We start from the raw sequence: 19,496 nt of genomic DNA on the forward strand, positions 1-19,496 counted from the left end.
CTCTCAGTGCCTCAAAGATCTTCTCTAGAGGACTCCCAAATCTCCATCTGCAGCCTAGACATGCAAGCGCATGAAATCCATATACTGCCACATTCACATCCCATCACCTGAGACACAGCGAGCCGACTTCCCATTCAAACTCTCCTATTCTATCAACAGTGCCATCACTCTCAGCCGTCCAGGCATGGAACACTGATCTCAGCCTTGATTCTTCTTCCTCCTCCCCACTTGCTTTGTTAAATCGTGCCCATTCTCTTTAACAAATATACACTGGCCACTTACTGGTACCGAGCATACATGCATGTTTGATTTTGCCCTTCCCACTTTCTCAACCCTTACTTGGCCTTCATCTTCTCATATTTACCATTCTCATATTTGCCCCACAGATCTTCCTGTCTCCAGCCTCTCCCTCTCTCCAGTTCTTATGCCTCACCGTAAGACTGTCCTCTTTAAACCACCACATCATGTTAGCACTGTGCTCGGTAAGTCATCAACAACTTCCAAACATCCCCTGGATGTCTGAAATACTGATACAATGAAACTATCTTTCCAACTCCTTCTTCCACAGCTGTTCTATAAACACAGCACTAATATTATATGATGTTACCATTTCCTCAAATACTTGATGTACATACAACCCCACTTCACTCCACTAAGGATCCCCAACAGTGAGACTCTGGTCATCATGCCTTTGCTCACAACTCTCTTCCTCTTCATCCTCTCCTACACCTTGCCTCCACCACCAGATTGTAAAATCTTTGAGAATAACCATCATAGCTCATGTCTATTTCACTACAGTGCCAAAAGCAATGCCTTGCCCAGAGCAGGCATCCAGACAAGAGTTGGCTGACAATGAACGGGAGGGAAATCCTCTAAGATCACAGGTCCTTCTGGATAAGGAGTCAGAGGCGCTACACTCTTCATACAGAAAGAGGACATTACAAAAAAGCCAAACATTCAATATATATTTATTGAGCATCTCTTATGTGCTCTGAAGGATCTTGTAGTGGCATGTTAATTTGAATCTTCAACCACTGTAGTATTACGTAGTACAAAATATTTAAAATTGTACTCCTGACCTTTTTTTTATTTCCAGCAGGAGTACTGTTTGAATTTCAATCAATTTTAAAGACCTGAGATAATTCTTGTTTAGGGAAGAAAGAGGCAGAGGAAGGAGTAAGATTTAAAATTATTTAAAACAACTGAAACATTTTACATTGTTTTCTCTTTCTCTTTCTCTCTCCCTCTCCCTCTCTCTCATACACACACACACACAGGCATACACATCAAATTTTTAATTAAAACAAAACATTTTATGGAGACTGTTAAAGATTTGCATTTTAAAGACTCAGTTTTCTGAGTTGTTCTGCAGAAATCCACAAAAGGTAAAAGGGCACAGCAACCCCATCACAATTAAAAGCAGCAGCATAAAAGCAGACAGTGATGAAGGCAAGAACACACTTGAACACAGAACAAGATTCCAGTGCAACCTCCATCACCAGACACTAGAGACACTCCCTAACAGCTTCGGTGCTCGCCTATCAGGGCTCTGGGCCCTTCTTCAAAATTTACTGTTTCCTCTCTCTTTTTTCAGATTTGACACGTACTCAAACATGGCATGTACATACACTCAGAAAATTTTCAAATCCTCTTCAAATTCCTTCCTACTGTGTGAATGGGCCATACTGCCGGCACAGGACTGCAGACTTGCTGGTATAGAGGTTATGAGCACAGGGATACAAAAAGGTTTTGAATACCGTTCTGCATAATCATCTCTTTCAACACTGAAAAAGGCTGGGTGCCTCTTCGGCTCTAATACTCCTAACAGGCTTGCTTTCTGAGGAGCAAACTCTAGGTTCAAGATAAAAGGTTCTGCTTTGTAACTGAATATTTGGAATTTCATTCCAGAGTCTCGCCTGTCTTCTTTTACGTGTAAATGCAAGAATTCTGTTACTTTTCAGGGATTTTGTGATTCATGATAATATGCAGTGTCTAGCTCGTGGCACAAAATAGACACTCAATAAATGGGGCTATTTTTATTCTCAGATTCCTTTCTTGGTATATGATATTCATGAGATGTTCCTGTTATGAAGGAATAAACCCATGCTCAACTCAGAATCCTAGATTATCTAAAATTCCACTTAATTATCACAAAAACCTAGCTACCTGGAACTAAAGGGCTACCCAAGCAAGATAGGTCATTTAACACCTTGCCCCAGCTTTATGAGACTGAATCTCAGTTATGCTGGCTTAATCAGGAAGAGAATCTTTGGATTCATAAAGCTGTGAACTAGTCATCTCTATACACAATAAAGAATTGACGGTGAAATTACAAAGGGAAAGCGCCTCTTCAGAGAGATTATTGCTCTTACTGTTCAACCAGTTACACACAATTTATCACTTTTTTATAGTTAGTTATACTGGCTTCACCATAGATGCTGGGCAACTTATGAGACTGGACGTACATAAAATTCATCTTCATATCCACAATAAACGCACTAACAAACACACACACAATTTAGTTTATACTTGTTTCAAAAGGGCTCAGAATAAATCAAACAAGGGAGGCAGGCTATCCCAACTGCTGAGAAAACACAGCACTGAACAGAATCAGCAGCTATCAGAGAAGAAGTACAGTGAAACCATAAGCTGGTCCCACTCCCCGTCAGGCACTCAGTATTCTTAATATACCTTCGATCAAGAGGAAAAACTAAAATTCATTTACAGCAGTTAGTTTTTAACTTAGGATTTGTACAACTAGCAAAACAAAAGTAACAGGGATCTAATGAGTTCCCTATGCTAGGAGTTAGGTACATTTTCAAACTAGACAAAGTTAACTGAAGATTTAAAGCAGAGGTCTCAAACTAGCCTGCAGCCACAAATCAATGCCCACAGATGGATGTTGTTTGGCCCCCACATTGTGTTTTAAAATTTTTTAATTTAATTGCCAGCACTTAAATTGGAAATTTTGTATAAAATTTCTGATTCCTGGTATCCAATACCACTCTCTGGGAAAAAGACATCAGATCTGGCAACATACATCTGGTAAAACAACCAACTGAACTGAAGTAAATAAATTAACCTGGCATGTGTTCTCGAACTTGCTCCAATCCCATTTTAGATGCAGAATCTAAGCTTAGAGATGCTCAAAACCAGAGCTAGCAAACAAACCCTGGATGCGAACTCAGCTAACCTGAGGTCCTTCACTCTCAACCACTGTGCAACTCACTCTCCAAATTAAGAACAAACAAAAAAATACAGGAGTTGCCAAGGAGTCAATTCTGACTCATGGCAACCCCATGCATGTGTATCAATGTAGAACTCTGCTCCATAGGGTTTTCAATGGCTGATTTTTTCAGAAGTAGATTGCCAGGTCTTTCTTCTGAGGTGCCTCTGTGTGGACTCAAACCTCCAATCTTTTGGTTAGCAGGCAAGCACATTAACCTTCTGCACCACTCAGGGACTCTGACTTTCAAATAAAAGGTAGTTAATGTTAAGAAAAACCAAAAGCCAAGCCTACTGCCACAGAGTCAATTCCAACTCATAGCAACCCATAATGCAACTCCCCCATAGAGTTTCCAAGGCTGTAATCTTTATGGAAGCAGACTGCCCTATCCTTCTCCCATGAAGCAGCTGGTAGGTTCGAACCGCTGACCTTTCGGTTAGCAGTCGAGCGCTTAACCACTGTGCCACCATTAAAGAGAGGTATTTAAAAGAACTGTACGTGAATGTTTATAGCAGCTTTACTCATAATAGCCTAAAATCTAGACGCAAACCAAATGTCCATCAACTGGTAACGGATAAACAAACTGCAGTACATCCATAAACAAGAATCAATTACTGATACATGAAACATCATGACTAAATCTCAAAAAGACTATGTTAAGTCAAAGAAGTCAAACTCAAAAGACTATATATTCTATGATTCTATTTCTGTGAAATTCTAGAAAAGTAAAACCATAGTGATAGAAACAAGTCAGTGATTGGGGCCAGGGGTGCAGGGAGGGGACTGACTACAAAGGGGCATGAGGGAACTTTCTGTGGCAATGGAAATGTTCTATGTCTCGACTGCGGTGGTAGTTAGGTGACTAGGTACATTCGTCAAAACTCAAACTGTACACTTAAAATCAGGCAGATTTTACTTTATGTAAATTATACCTCAATAAAGCTGATTTTAAAAAAGAGATGTTTAGAAAATATCACAGAACTACAAAAAATACTACGAAGTCTACCAGGGAAGCTTCAGGAAAAATGTGAGATTTGTACTGGATCTCATTACAAAACAATTTTAAGGTACGTAACAAGTAGAAAACACAGCAAATATGTAGTCATATTCTGCACTGTAGCCCACAAGAAGTGACACCTTTGAATACAAAGGAAAATGCTTCATAAAAGGAAATTCATATAGATGGATAATTAGTACTTGGCTAGCTATCAAAGACTAGCTGATCTTATAAGATTTCCAAAGAGAGAATAAACTCATGGATTTAATATACTGCTGTTCTGAATGCAAAAAAGCAGACAGTATAAAAGAATCTGTTTGTTGTTGTTTGAGAAAGTAAAATGAAAAGGAAAAGTAAGGGTCAAAGAGAAACTAAAAGGGACTAAAGGATGGGAGGGAATCAAAAAAAAAACAAAGAAAAACCCCATCACCATCAAGCCTATTCTGACTCATAGCAACCCTATAGGACAGAGTAGAACTGCCCGTAGGTTTTCCAAGGCTGTAATCTTTACAGAAGCAGACTGCCACATCTTTCTCCCACTGAGCTGCTGGTGGGTTCAAACAACCAATCTTTTGGTTGGCAGCCGAGCACTTCAACCACTGTGCCACCAAAGCTCCTTTGGGAGGGAACCAGGAAGGTGAAATAAAGGCAAGAGGCACACAGTTGGTCATTATCAAAGGTACAGCCTTTGGTATCAACAGATTAGAAGAGAGAGAAGAAGAAAGAAGGTGGGTCAGACCTTGACAAAGGACTAAAACAAAAACTAAAAACTAGGGGAAAAGAGATCAAACAACCAAAGGCAGAGCTTCAGAGAAGAGACCTGAGACCTGACAGCGTGGACTGGCCCAAGAGAATTAGAGGACAAGATGAGAGCAAAAAAGTTCATTCCTCCTAAATCTCACACATCACTCTCCTCCTTTTCCATGCTCCCTGTCACTGCCTGAGCTCAAGTCTTCTCATACCTAACCCCTCCACACACACCATGTTTTCCTTTTATACCTCCTTGACTTGGACTAGAATGCTTCCTTCACTACTGTTCCAAACCCAGTTCAAAAGCCACCTTTTCTGCAAAGCTTCTCCAACGTTCCCACGCAGAGCTCGCAGTCCCCTTCCATACTTTCAGACATCTTGTTCTGAAATACCTTCATAACACTTAACTACAATGTCTGTCCCCTCGACTAGACTATGGGCAACTCCAGTAGATTTAATATTAAGAACAAAAACCTTTACTAAAAACAGTTCAAAAAACTGTACAAGTCTATCCTGTTTTATACAACACAAGAAGAATCATCAGAAGCCTTGCTCTTTTGAAGGAATTCTATCTACAGTGAATTGATTCCGGAAGAACGTACTATTTTGAACAAGAGCATGTCCATCCTACCCCTAATTCCTTCCCATACCACCAATGACCTTTGTAAAGTTTCACTGTTGTAACACTTTAAATTTATCACCGAAGGAAAACCTGTAATAGAGAAGGCGGCAATTCCATCAAGAATGAAGTACGGCAATCAAAGAGGGACCTTCTGCCATAAAATAAAAAGAGCACCTGAAACGCTCAAAAATTTTCCTCATTATACTGAGGAAAATAAATGTACAGCAAGAAACTGAAGAAAAGTGGAGGACAAGAAAACTGTGAGTTTATGAAGCTTTCACAGGAAACTGTCAAAGAAAAGACAATAATATCCAAAGATAAGTAAGTGAAAATGTGACTTTGTAACAAAAGGTATACAAGGGGCAGAATGACGGGATGATCCTAGTTGCCCGGAATTAGTAGGGAGATCAGTAGGTCAGAAAACTGTTTAGGGAGGAGAGTTCCAACATAGATTGTGGAAGAAAGGTCATGAACTGGTAAAAAGACATACAAGGCTTGTCTGGCAATGGAATGGGACTGTAGTCACAAAGTATCCTGCAGTCAGTCCCTGGCATCAAAACCCCTCTCCATGTCTAGGATACCCCACAGGGGTGAATCTGACTTATTAGCAAGAACGATTTTACAGTGCTTCCCCCCAAAAGGGGCCATGCAATACAGATGAACAATTATTCCAAACCACTAAAAAATAAGCAACAACTCCATTCACATTTGCCAGAGACCGAGTGTGCCAAGAGCTAATGACAATCCAAAGGACAAAGCACAACTTTTCTTACGCACTTGAAGGGAGTTTATCTGAAAACAAATTAATAAAAGAATTCAAGGGACTTTTAGACATCATCAAAATAGCTTCTCTACAAACTTTCTTAATAGGGTCAATTTTAGAATGAAGGCTTTTTGTTTTGAGCAGACGGTGATTACTTCCTCCCTGATGAAACTTAAACCTTCCAAATAAGAAAAGTCCAACATCTCTATTAACATTAGACTTTATTACCTTCCAGATAAGCACACTTCAGCAATTCACTCATTTATTGAAAGACTTCCGAAACACTAAAAGGTGTCAGGCATGCTGTTAGGCACTGGGGATATAAAAATGACGGAGAATCTGACCTGAAGACGCTCACAGTTTAATAGTGGGGCAACTGCTAATAAAGATAAACAGAGTACAATGACGCTAAGAAAAAAGAAAATCCAGATTTGAGAGATGGTTCCAAGCAGCCTGAAGAACTGGCATATTCAAAGGTACAAAAGCTTGAGAACACAATGACTAACAAATTCCCAATATCCTTCTGTGAGATGGAAAACATCATTAATCCCTACCACTACAAATCAATAAAATGAGATTGCTCACAGTCACCCAGCCAGACAGTAAGCTAGGTACAACTAGAAACAAGATTACAGGCCACATGATACTTTTCAGTTCAAAAAGGTCAATACATTTTTGAACTCAAATGCTTCCACTTGAAATCCAGTTCAAGTCCACTGAACTAGTGAAATATTACAAAAAAGACAAAGTAAAAAGCTATTCACAAAAAAGTAAGTATTTGCCTGGTTAATATTTTTAGGTATGGCATCTCTGCTTCACTGGACACTTAGCACCACTTGACATTTTCTAAGGAAGGGGAGGCGGGGTAGCCTCAATCTTTTTCAGCGCTGTTTGAAAAAAAGCATCCTATCCTACTTAGGTAATTCTACAAACATCCCACACAATGGCACAATCAATGTGACTACTAAATTAAATGTATGATATATCTGAATATAAGAGCTAAATGTGTTCACTAGTCACTTGACTAACTTCTCAAAACAGCTGTTACGCAGTTTTGTTAGGAAGGATATGCTAAACAAACTTTTAAACCATAACAGCACCAAACCCTTAATATATTAAGGTTCTCAGGCATCATATCTTGGGGCCAATGTTTTTTCCATGAGAATGCATCTTCTAAATAAACAAGATTTAATATACCAATATTGGAATCCCTGCGTGGTGCAAATGGTTAATGCACTTGAGGGCTAACAGAAAGACTGGAAGTTTGAGTCCACCCAGAGCTTCCTCAGAAGAAAAGCCTGGTGATCTACTTCCAAAAAATCAGTTATTGAAAACTCCATAGAGCAGTTCTACTCTGATCCACACTCATGAGGTCACCATGAGTCGGAGTCCATTCAACAGCAACTGGTACTGGTATACCAATGTTTGCTTTAAACAGCTTTTCAGGAAAGCATCTATATGCAAATAAAGTAAAAAATAGAACACAATGTTCCATGTGCTCTTGTACTAAAAATTCTTCAAGGCAGGAGACACATAAATTCTGCAGGTGCTCAAATATTACCTGGCATAAAATGCGTATTTATATTTTCTGCAATATCTTAACATCTAAGTACTTAAAACCCAATGACTTCTGATGTTTTAGAAGAGGGAGTGACAAATAAATTATGGCCCTAAGTCAAATCAAGCCTAAGCCTGTTCTTGTAAATAAAGTTTTATTGGAATACAGTCTCAAGCATATTGTCTATGACTGTCTTTATGCTACAACTGAACAGTTGTGACAGAGACCTTATGACCCACCAAAAACCAAATCCGTTGCTGTCAAGTCAATTCCAACTCATGACAACTCCATGTATTACAGAGTAGAGCTACTCCATAGGGTTTTCTTGGCTGTAATCTTTATGGAAGTAGATCAACAGACCTTTCTTCCGTGGTGCTGCTGGGTGCATCTGAACTGCCAATCTTGAGGTTAGTAGGTGAGTGCAAACTGTTTGCAGCACACAGGGGTTCTTCTATGACCCACAAAGCATAAGTATTTATTATTTGATTTGACCCTGTAAGAAAAAGTCTGCTGACCTCTATCTTAAAATAATTCAGAACGAATGATCTGGCAATTAAATTTATGTCTGTACTAAGAGTTTAGCTACCCTGGAATGAGCTACTGAATACGGTGGAAGAGGCAATGAATTCTTCCCCAAAACATCCAAGTACAAATCCACATGGAAATAAACCTCTGCTAATTCATTAAAAATCACGTAACTGCCAATCTTGACTAAAAAGTAAGCTCTAAACGCAATGGTGAATTTAGCTCTTAATCCTTTTAAAAACTGTGCTACATTAATACAAATACATCATACTTCATTGTCAGTTATATTTAGTTAACCATGACAAAACGCATAATTCTAGAATACTTATTTCTTTCCCATATACTGGCATCCTAGAACCACACACAACCAACCAGTACACTAAGTAGGACACCGTCCTTGCACAAGTTTTTCACCTGCCATGACAGATAGACAATGGGATGGTAAGTGGAGCATCCAAAATCTCCATTTCTAGATGTATTTAACCTCTTCTATGCCTCCCAAGAAAACCACTGTGTTGAGCTGATCCTGACTCATAGTGACCCTATATGACAGAGCAGAACTGCTCCACAGGGTTTCCAAGACTGTAATCTCTATGGAAGTAGACTGCCACATTTTTCTCCTAAGGAGTAGCTGGTGGGTTTGAACCACCAACCTTTCGGTTAACAGCCGAGCATTTAACCACTGTGCCACTAGGGCTCCTTAAAGCTGCTATACAAGTCATATAAAAAACTAGAGCCAAGTAAGTTCTGTTAGATCTACTTGCCATTCTTAAAATAACAGAACATTACATTAAATAAACAACAGAATTTTATCAACCAATGCAAACGTGAAAACTTTGTTGAATAATTATCCAAAGTATCAATGAAACTGTTTTTAAGTTTAGCTACGCTTCCAATTTTTAATTAATTACAGCACTGTTAAGGGGCAGGGTTTAGAAAACAACACAATACTGATAAAATAAGAACTAGTAAAAAATAAGCTAATATTTTTCTTAGCTATAACAGTTATACTTCAGCCTACTAAGTGATTTAATCAGGGATTATATTTTCACATATAACTCAACACACTGTGGGTCAATTGGTCAAACAAATACAAAAAACAATAAAACATTCACCAATTATCATTTTTCTCCAGTGAACACAATAGGAGATAATGCCAATTCTTAAATAATACAGTCAACTTTTAACAGCCCCTGCGAAATACATCTGAGGTATGTTCCTACCCTAAGTGCTGAACGCAAGATGCATCAACAGCCTGATACCCTTGGCAATACCAATGTAGTCACAGGTTGTAAACTGATGTTAACATCTAAGTCTTAAGTAAGCATTTAACAGGGCCAACATGTTGCCAAAATAATCACATGCTACATTTAAAGTAAATAAGTGGTTTTCTAATTACTTATTTTCCTCTTCATCTTAGGTGTTTCTCCTAGCTATTTCGTATTAGAAGAAAACTGTAGAAAAAAAATTTAAAATACAATCAAGTGACAACCAGTTTGCCACGGTCCACAAGATTTACATAGTAAGTCTTCATTTTTTTCTGTTTTTTAAAAAGAATTAAGTCAGACTTGGATCCTATTTCTCACCTGCAGGGTATTCGCAAGACACAGTCCTAAAAGAACCTTCAAGTCTAAATATTAATTTTCTCAAGGCTCGGTTTTCTCATGAAGTTGATTTATGTGAACTACCAATGAGGAGGAGCAAATTACGACTAAGACAAGAGCGGGGCTCTGATCTTTAGAAGATATCCTGATGAAAAAATGGAAACCCCACCCAGGCCTCAACTTTCTCGGCTTTCCTGGTCCCGGTTTTCTCTTTGCAAAATTCAGAAAAGCAGACTTTCCCCCACACTGCCTGCCTCTATCTGAGGCCTGATGGCAGAAATTTAGACCGCTAGTTATCCGAGTACCTCCTTAAGGCTCAAGCCCGCTCAGAAACAGCAGAAAGGTTTGCTTTCTTGGGTTAAAGGAAGGCAATTACTGAGTTTGGCGGTCGGATTTGTCAGAGAAGGAAGCGTAGGGCCGAGAAAGAGGGAGAATCCAGAGACTGAGCTCCATCTAGTCCCAGGAACCACCCCCAGGGGTAGCTTGACTGCCCTCGGTACTTCCCTGCCTCCTCTGCTCGGGTGAGGAGAGCGGTGGGTCGGGGTCAGGTTCCCCAGAGCTACTTCCTGGTCCGATCGGACTCGCCTTCGGACACCCGAATCGCCCCCGGCCCGGCTCCCTCGCCCTTTGCCCTGTCTCCTCCCCTCTCAGTGACCCACCACCACTGGTCCCCTCCCATCTAACATGGCCGCCCCGCCCGGCCCACCCCCTGCACAGCCTACCACCGGAGTCCCGGAGGCACCGCCTCCTCCGCGCCCATTGGCGTATCAGCCCGCTTCCGCCTGCCCCATTGGGCGGCAGAACCTGCCACTCAGCCATGAGGGTTCCGCCTCCAAGCCGCTTCAAGCTACTTTGAGAAGACATATAAACAAATCCCGGGAGGGAGGCCCCTCTTGCCGTCTCTGGGGCGGGGAAGGGAAGAGGGAGCGGGTCTCCTCAAGACTGCCTGTCTGGACCCCACCCCCGCCAATCCCGTCCCAGCCCTCGCCTCTTCGCCTCCTGCCGGCCCGGCTTCAACCTCCGCGGCCCTGGCCCTTCCTCACACGCCCCTCTCTCTCCTCCTCCCCCACCAGCCCGCCTTCCCTCCCCTCGCCGGCCCCTCCCACCCGCTCGCTTCTCTGACAGGCCGGTTGCCGGCAGCCGCGGCCCCGGGCTCAAAGGCAGCGGTGAAAGGCCCGGAGACCTGGCAGGGCGGATGCTCGGCACTGCCCACCCCTGGCCCAACTCGCTGCCCGCCCACAGGTCCCCTCTCCGGCCGCCCCGAGCTTTTATGTAACCGTCCCGGGTCGCGGGTGGGGTGGGGGAGGGGAGTAGATGCCCCCGTGACCGGCAGGCAGTGGCCCGCGGCCCGCGCGCCCCCAGCGTCGGCCCAGGTCCCAGACCCCGATGGCCCAGGGGCCGGGCACTGCTCCTAGGCCAGCGGCCCTCTCCCGCCCCCTGCCCGGCTAGCCCCACAGCCCAAGCTCCGCCAGCCCGGGGCGGCGAGCAGCGGGCGCTCACCTGTGGGTGTGGAGGCGGCTCAGGGGCTGGGTGCGGTTCCGCTGCAGGGGCCTCGGCCCCTCTCCATGCTGCCTCGGGTTTGTTTTGTTTATGTCCTTCCTGACGGGTTCCCGGAAATCGCGTGACTCGCCCCCCTCACGTGGGCAGCGGCGAGGAGGAGGAGGGAGGCGGGGGCCCGCCGGCCGCAGGCCAATCGCGAGGCGATCTGCAGCTCGGCCAATCAGGGACTCAGCCTGGCTGAGCACCCCTATCACATGACGCCGGAGGGATGGGTCAACGAGAAAAACCAGGAGGAGGGGGTGGAGCGGGAGCTCGGCGCCCGCCGCTGAAGCGTGGGCGTCGGTGTTTATGATGCCCGTTTTACGTTTGCAGTTGTTCATTTACGAAGCTTTTTTTCAATCCAGCGTTTAATCTGATGTCAAAAGTACGTGGTGAGGCCTGAAGTGTCCTTATGCCACTTGTACAATTTAAGTTCACTGAAAGCTGAAGGGGCTTTAACGGTATACAGGGCGTTAACTTAGGGCGATTTTGTGTTTTACCAATGTCCTCCCCATCTGAACCTGTTAATTCCGAGAGAGTGATCCTGCCTTCATTCATCTATTCATTCGTTGACTCAACTAATATTTATTGAGCACGCATGCCCTAGACACGGGTCCATCAGACTGCGTGCACCTTTGAGAGAACAGCTTTACACAACTATACAGACAATGCTAGTAGAAGCGCCTAGACAAACAAGCCTTGCTAAATAACACGTTCCTGAGGTTTTCTTGTGTCTTCCTGATCCTGTTAATAATAACAACCCATAAAACCCATTACCTTCGAGTTGGTTCCGATTCATAGCGACCCTATAGGACAAAGGAGAACTGCCTCACAGGGTTTCCAAGGAGCGCCTGGTGGATTCCAACTGCCGACTTTTGGGTTAGCAGCCAAACTCTTAACCACTAGACCACCAGGGTTTCCGTTAATAACAACAGCGACGCTTTATTGAACGTGTACTATGTAGTAGGCTCGTCATCTCATTTAGTTCTGCAAGCACATGCAATAGTATTACTCTCATTTTTCAGGCTGGAAAATTAAGGCTCAGAGGGGTTAAGTTACTTGCACAAGGTCACATAGCTAGTAAACGCGGCGGTGGCGGGGGGAGGCTGGAATCCAGGTTTGTTACCAAAGCTCATGGTTCCAGACTGCTTTTAGGCTCCTTGGTGTAGAGGTTAAGAGCTATGGCTGCTAACCAAAAGGTCGGCAGTTTGTATCCACCAGGCGCTCCTTGGAAACCCTATGCGGCGGTTCTACTCTTGTCCTATAGGCTCACTATGAATCGGAATTGACTCGACGGCAATGGGTTTTGTTTTGTTTTGTTTTCTTATACTCCTTAAGAGCAAAGAATTTATCTTCCGAGCACAGAAGAGAAAAGTAGGATTGGGGAACATAGGTGCTTGACTACAACTCTTCAGGATGCCAGTTTTCTCTTAGGAGTAATTTCCTTTGAAAACGTGGCTCCCCTTTGCACAGATCAAGGGAAGTAGTATAATGTCAATGTCAAAAACATGGACTTTGGAACCAGAAAGACCATAAGCTTCAAGAGGACAGGGACTGGACAATGTTGTTCATCCTCTATTCTCTATGCCTGGCACAGTGGCTGGCACATAGGCAGTCATTAAATACTTGTTGAATGTGTAGCAACCTAGATTGAAAACTTCTCCATCATGTGTGAGCCCGCACAAGTTATCTAACCTGAGGCTCAATTTCCTCTTCTATAAAATAAAAGTACCTCGGGTTGATATGAAAATTAAGTGAAATAATTCAGGCAAAGCACTTAACTACAGTGCATGTAATGAATGGTAACTATTATTAGATTGTTTCAAGGGCATCATTTGGGAGATCAACTGTAGATTAAATAGCAAGTAGGAATAAGTATAGACTTTAGTCATCTAACAGTCATTAATACTTTTATACATATACCGTATTGATAGGTAGGTGTATGTAGATATGTAGAAAGTAAAAGAGTAAATCTCACCTCTATATCTGGCACAATGCCTAGCACACACAGTAGGTTCTCAATATCCAGTGAAGGAATCTACCACACAGGAAGTAACAGGATTATAATTATTTTCTTTTTTAAGTCTAACACAAACCATATCTAATTTGCCATGCTGACTGGAGTTTAAAATTGAAACTCCAATAGAAAAATTAGCTTGGGAAGTTGATCCTGGTTGTCCCCACTCATTCATACAATTTTTGTGCATTAAACCTCCTTGGAACACATTACAGACTGTCCTCTCTTTATACTGTATTTGGAAAAATTCCAGCAGATGGTTTGCTCTTTCACTGCAACACTGCCCCCCAGACACAGGCATTTTCATCTCCTCTACTGGGCAACAGTTCCTTGGGGTCCCGGAGCAGCCGAGTTCATCTCCTAGCATGAAGCTTTGCCCATTGAAGTCACTTACTGGTGAATTACATTGGATTCCTGCTTCTGCATTTTCTGTTGTCTTGGAAAGGACAGAATTTTGGCTAAAGGAGACCTTTCCATCAAGGTTTGTTAACAACTACATCCTGCTCTGAAGTGAATGAAATCACTGACTAATTGATTTTTGTTTCTGTGGGTTTTAGCCTGCCAGCTTCTGCTACAGTCAAAGTTGGCAGGAAGTTGGGACTCCTGGATAGTACTGGATTGAGGTCCAGGAGGCTCTTCTTGTTTCAGCCACAAAGTTGTAACCAACTGGCATCACCACTTCCAAGGTGTTTAACCTTCCTCTTATGGAATCATTTATATTCTGGGATAGTCTGACTCAAAAAACACGTTTTACACAAACATGAGGCAATGGTCCCTGCCCTCCCCCCCATTGTTTGGTTCCCCAACAAAGCAATAGATACTTAGGACTCCACTGAATTTTTAAAAATAAATTATTTATTTTTGATTTGGTGACAAATATACTTGGTACAAAATTGAAAACATATAAAATGGTATTCAGTGAATATTAAGTCTCTCTCCCACTCCTGTTCTCTTCCCACCCAATTCCTTCTCAGAGGCAACCCCTGCTCTGTATATCCTTTCAGAGATATTCTTTATATATGTAGACATTTTACTTGTTTTAAACCTTGATGCATTTGGAGCACTGTTCTTGGAGCTAAGATCTAATTTGAGTTCTACCACCAATAACTATAAGATCCAGAGTGAGGGGTTTGACCTCTCTGTGTTCCAGTTTCTTCACCGTGAGGAATCTAAACTAGACCTGGATATTCTCTGTGATCCTTCCAGCTTTAACATTGAGTCTGCATCCTGAAAGCAGCTACCAAAGATCCTGACTTCCTATACGATGTAAAGTTTACACTGTAAGTCTTTATTAGAGCACAGATTGAGCCCTGCCTGATGATCTTGTACACATCTTTTAAGTGAGTGTTATCCTTTTAAGTATAAATGTTCTCTTCCTGGACCCCTCTGAACCGGTGACCTGTTAAGATTTCACAGCTTCAGAAGTGAAATTAATTAACTCAAAGCTGGAAGAGCTCCAGGAAAAGCTGTGTCCTTTTAATACTTTTAAAAACCAATTTTCTTCCTGATAAGACTGGAGTATTTCTGAGGGTGAATCTAAGAGATACTAACTGATGATGGGCAATTGGCACCCATCCTTCATTCATCCCTCCTAAAAAATATTCTCTGGGGGAAGAAGAAAGGCCAGTTCTTCCCACTGCCTTGACGTCTCAATAGCACACAGTGTTCTTTATGTGACAGTTCTGAACCTCAGCTTCTTAATTTCTCCCAGGAAGCACCAGGTTCATTCCCAAATGCCTTTCCCTAGTCAGTCATTTACTTATTTACCCTGCTTCCTCATCCCCATACCCAGCACCAGGCCTGCCATGGGTAGGGTGAGTAACTGCTTATGGTCTGAATGAACAAACTCATATCCAAATTCTATTCATCCTCCATGGCTCAAGATCCCACCTCTTTTATGGACTGTATATACTCATCGCTGCCGAGCCTATTCCGACTCATAGCAGCCCTATAGGACAGAGTGGAACTGTCCCATAGTTTCCAAGGCTGAAATCTTTATGGAGGAGCCCTGGTGACACAGTGGTTAAGCACTTAGCTGCTAACCAAAAGGCTGATGGTTTGAACCGACCAGCCACTTCGCAGGAGAAAGATGATGTGGCAGTCTGCTTCTGTGAAGATTACGGCCCTGAAAACCCTACAGGGGTAGTTCTACTCTGTCCTATAGGGTTGCTATGAGTCGGAATTGACTCGAAGGTGCAGAATGACTGGTGGGTTCCAACCACTGACCTTTCATTTAGCAGGTGAGTGCTTAACCACTGTACCACCTGCGCCCCTTGGGGTGTATAGACCATGTCTATTTCTGCCCTCATTAATCTCCTTTCTAACACCCAACTAAGCACTTAGTGTACTTACTACTTTGTGTTATTCATATCATGAGTGCCAATATTATTTCCTCAGTTAAATCAAGTGGCATAAACATGAATATATACTTGTAGTAACAGAAAATGCAAAATTTCACCAGACCTCATATATAGCCTTGTGTCTAGTGGTGAGGAAGGGAGGGAAAGGGAGACAGGTAAAGAAACTGACGTTTGCTGAGTGCCTAATATACACAGTGAAGACATAGTCCTCGCCCAGGAGGAGCCCAGAGCCTAGTGAAGGAGAAAGACACGAAAAACCGACATTACAACAATAGGATTTATAAGAGGGGAAGTCCTAGCCTGGTTATGAACAACACGGGTCTTGAGTTAGACACATATGCCTTCCAGTACCACTTGCTAGCTTACTTGTTAAGTCACTAACCAGTCTGTTCTTCAATTTCTGTAATAACTAGCCTCATAGGTTGGTTGTAAGGATTAAATGCAGGGCCTGATGCATAATAGGTGCTCAACAGTGTTAGTTTCCTCCCCCGACCCCACTCACCATCTTCTAGGGAGGAACGTGATTGGAAGCTTCTTAGAAGAGAAGCAGTGGCGAAGAAGGGAAAGAAACACAGCAAAGACAAGGCAGCAAGCCAACTCAGGCTGTTTTATGTTTCAGTTATCTTCCGAGGTGGCATCCCTGTAAAAATTGTTTTGTCTCTTTCACTAAGGCTGAAACCTTCTAGGACAACTAACAGTTCCTGTGGGTTTTTGTTTGTTTGTTTGTTTTCCTTCTTTCTTTTGTGAGCACTGGGCTAAACACACACTGTTCGTATCAGCAACGATAACTGATAGCAAACTAGGAAGCCACGGAGGGAGAACAATCTAGCATTTGTTGTAGAAAAAGACTCCCAAAGGACAGGTACAATAAGACATTTTGTTAGTGAGGCCAGAAGCAGGACGATAAAAACAGAAAGTGGAGGAACAGATTGATAAGAAACAGGAACCAAGACGGATAGCCATGATAATACTTTGTTGAACTACAAACGGAGGCACCTCCAAAGGACCCAATCTGGTGTAAAACTGTGAAGTTGGATTCCCAAATACAGGAAGTAAACAGTTCAGAAAAGTTGCTAAAGAAATAAGAAAAAGTTTAGAGAATGGGGGATGAAGTTAGAGGGTTCGGTGTATCCAAGACCCCCCTCCCCAGCCGACACACAAGTTCACAACGTTCATACATTTCCCTCAGTGCTGCAGCAGAACAGGGGACCATGGCCACCAGTTTTGAGTTTTCGTCTTGTTTTCCCAAGAGTGAGATATGTGAGATAAATCGGTGCAACATTCTACAACTGTATTGACCCTCCGCAGTCACAGTAGAGCATAAAATTCATTAACATACCTGAACACCAATTGTAGATTCTACTCTGCGTTAGGAGAGGAAGTATCAGGAGGAAGAGCCAAGTACCCTCCTGAGTATTCAACCCCCATAGCTCAGTACTCACCTAGACTCCTGTAGGGCTACCTGCCTTTCCACATAGACTCTGAGGGCACCTGCTCCCTGCCAACCTGGGCTGCTAAAGCCAAAGAGATTCCGGCTGTAGGAGTTGTGGTCAGCTGGCTACAGCTCTGTCCCTGTGCCCGTATAACCAGTCAGCCCTACACAAGGGACCTCTTGCCCACTTATCCCACCACTCTCCCCAGCTTGGCCAAGAAGGAAGCTAATTTTGGAAAAAATGGGAGTCATGGTGGGAATTGAAGTAGAGATTGGGCCAAAGTAGTGGGTGGTTCTCCCTCTTCCTAATAATGGGGTAATGGCAGGCTTAAAAAAAAAAGTTGCTGTGGAGCCAATTCTGACTCATGGTGACCCAATGTGTGTCGGAGTAAAACTGCGCTCCATAGGGTTTTCAATGGCTGATTTTTCGGAAGTAGATTGCCAGGCCTTTCTTCCAGGGTGCCTCTGGGTGGACTCGAACCTCCAACCTTTTGGTTAGCCGCTGACAGCCTAAACCATTTGTACCACCCAAGGACTCCAATGACAGGTTTAGGCTCCTGCAAACATCAATGCAGAAGGGAGGGCCAGGTTGGTGGTTTTGTCTCCTCTCTGGGCTGGGAAAAGAGGAGTTGGGAATATTAGAAAGCCCGGAAATATGCAGTAGCGCTCTTTGCACCACCCCAACCCAACTAAAAGAAGCCCTGGTGGCTCAATAGTTAAGCGCTCAACTGGCTGCTAACTGAAACAGGCAGCTTGGTGGGAGAAAAGACCTGGCGATCTGCTCCTGTAAACATTACAGCCTAGGAAACCCTATGGGGCAGTTCTACTCTGTCATACAGGGTTGCTACGAGGCAGAATAGACTCAAGGGCACACAACAACCCAATTAAAATCCAGTGAAACATAAGGCAACATACGTGAAGCCCTTAGAGTCTGGCACACAAGAAGCAGTAGGTAAAGGTTAGCTATTGCTATTATTGTTGTTATTATTAATAGCAATGGTTCTGAACTTTTCTGGGGGTCTGAGGAAAGCCACAGGCTTGCTCCCCCCTCCAAAACGCAGAAGTACACATGCTCCTAATTTTGCAGGTGATTCCACGGGGGTTACAGATATTCGTGGTTCCCAGGTTAGGACCCCCTGAGGTTCAAAGGACACCTCAAGTATGTAGAATCAGCTGTATAATTTGCAGGGCCAAGTGAAAAATGAAAATCAGAGACGCTGTTCAAAAATTATTAAGCAGAGCATTAAACCAAGTGGGGTTGGGCAAAGCTTCTAAGCAGCCTCATTCCGAGGTTGGCCTGCAGGTATTGTTTGTAGAACTCTAAGTCATACAGCTGTTTCCCTGCTTTAAGCATAATCACTATCTGGAGATTGGAATTTACAAAATGTGCATGTGAAAGCTGGTCCCTTTCAGACAAACTCCCACAGGACTGTTTCCAAGCAGACTCTCAATGAGCTCTCTGGGTTGCTGTGGGAATCCAGAGGGTCTACACCTTGGGAAGGGAAGGAGGTGGGAAAGTGCCTCCAGGGCCTGGTCCCTGAGATCTGGCTCTGGGCTTCAGAAGGGTTCGAGGTGTTCCAGGCAGAAAGCCAAACCCGTTGCCCTCAAGTCGATGCGACTCATAGAGACCCTATAGGGCAGGGTACAACTGCCCCATAGGATTTCTTAATCTGTAATCTTTATGGGAGCAAATTGCCAGGTGGGCTCAAACTGCAGACCTTTCTGTTAGTAGCCAAGCACTTAATCACTGTGCCACCAGGGTTCCTTTTCCAGGCAGAAGAAGGTAATAAAAAGAAGGGCCCTCTGAGAAGAAACAAACTAGTAGTTTTGCTGTTTGTGGTCAGCTGGAAAGACAGGGGATTAGAAATTGCAAAGGAGATGTGGGAGGTGGGAGGCGTTTTGGAAATCCTTAGGATGGCTGGAAATTCATTTTGAAGCCAGATGGACCTTCACGACCTGCTCATTCCCAGTTGGTTTAGGGTTCCCCAAAAGGCCTCTGGCCTCATTGTTAGGGAATCTATTGGCTTCTTAATGGAAGGGATTATAAAATTAAATAATCAGGTGACCTTTTGGGGCATCTGCGAAGTCAGCCCTGTTGTTGTT

The 19,496-nt window shown here is 43.2% G+C and overlaps 1 protein-coding gene across 3 annotated transcripts in view; it reads right to left on the minus strand.

Moving 5' to 3' along the window:
- CREBRF (CREB3 regulatory factor) overlaps positions 1 to 11,665 on the minus strand; it is a 70,479-nt gene extending 58,814 nt beyond the window's left edge. For all 3 annotated transcript variants that reach the window (XM_023726498.1, XM_023726496.1, XM_023726497.1), the window contains exon 1: positions 11,546 to 11,665. The gene's annotated coding sequence lies outside the window, so the exon portion shown is untranslated. The remainder of the gene's footprint in view (positions 1 to 11,545) is intronic.
- Between the last annotated feature and the right edge of the window lie 7,831 nt (positions 11,666 to 19,496).

This window comes from Trichechus manatus, unplaced genomic scaffold (genome assembly GCF_000243295.1).
Source record: "Trichechus manatus latirostris isolate Lorelei unplaced genomic scaffold, TriManLat1.0 scaffold00011, whole genome shotgun sequence".
NCBI classification, from domain to species: domain Eukaryota; kingdom Metazoa; phylum Chordata; class Mammalia; order Sirenia; family Trichechidae; genus Trichechus; species Trichechus manatus.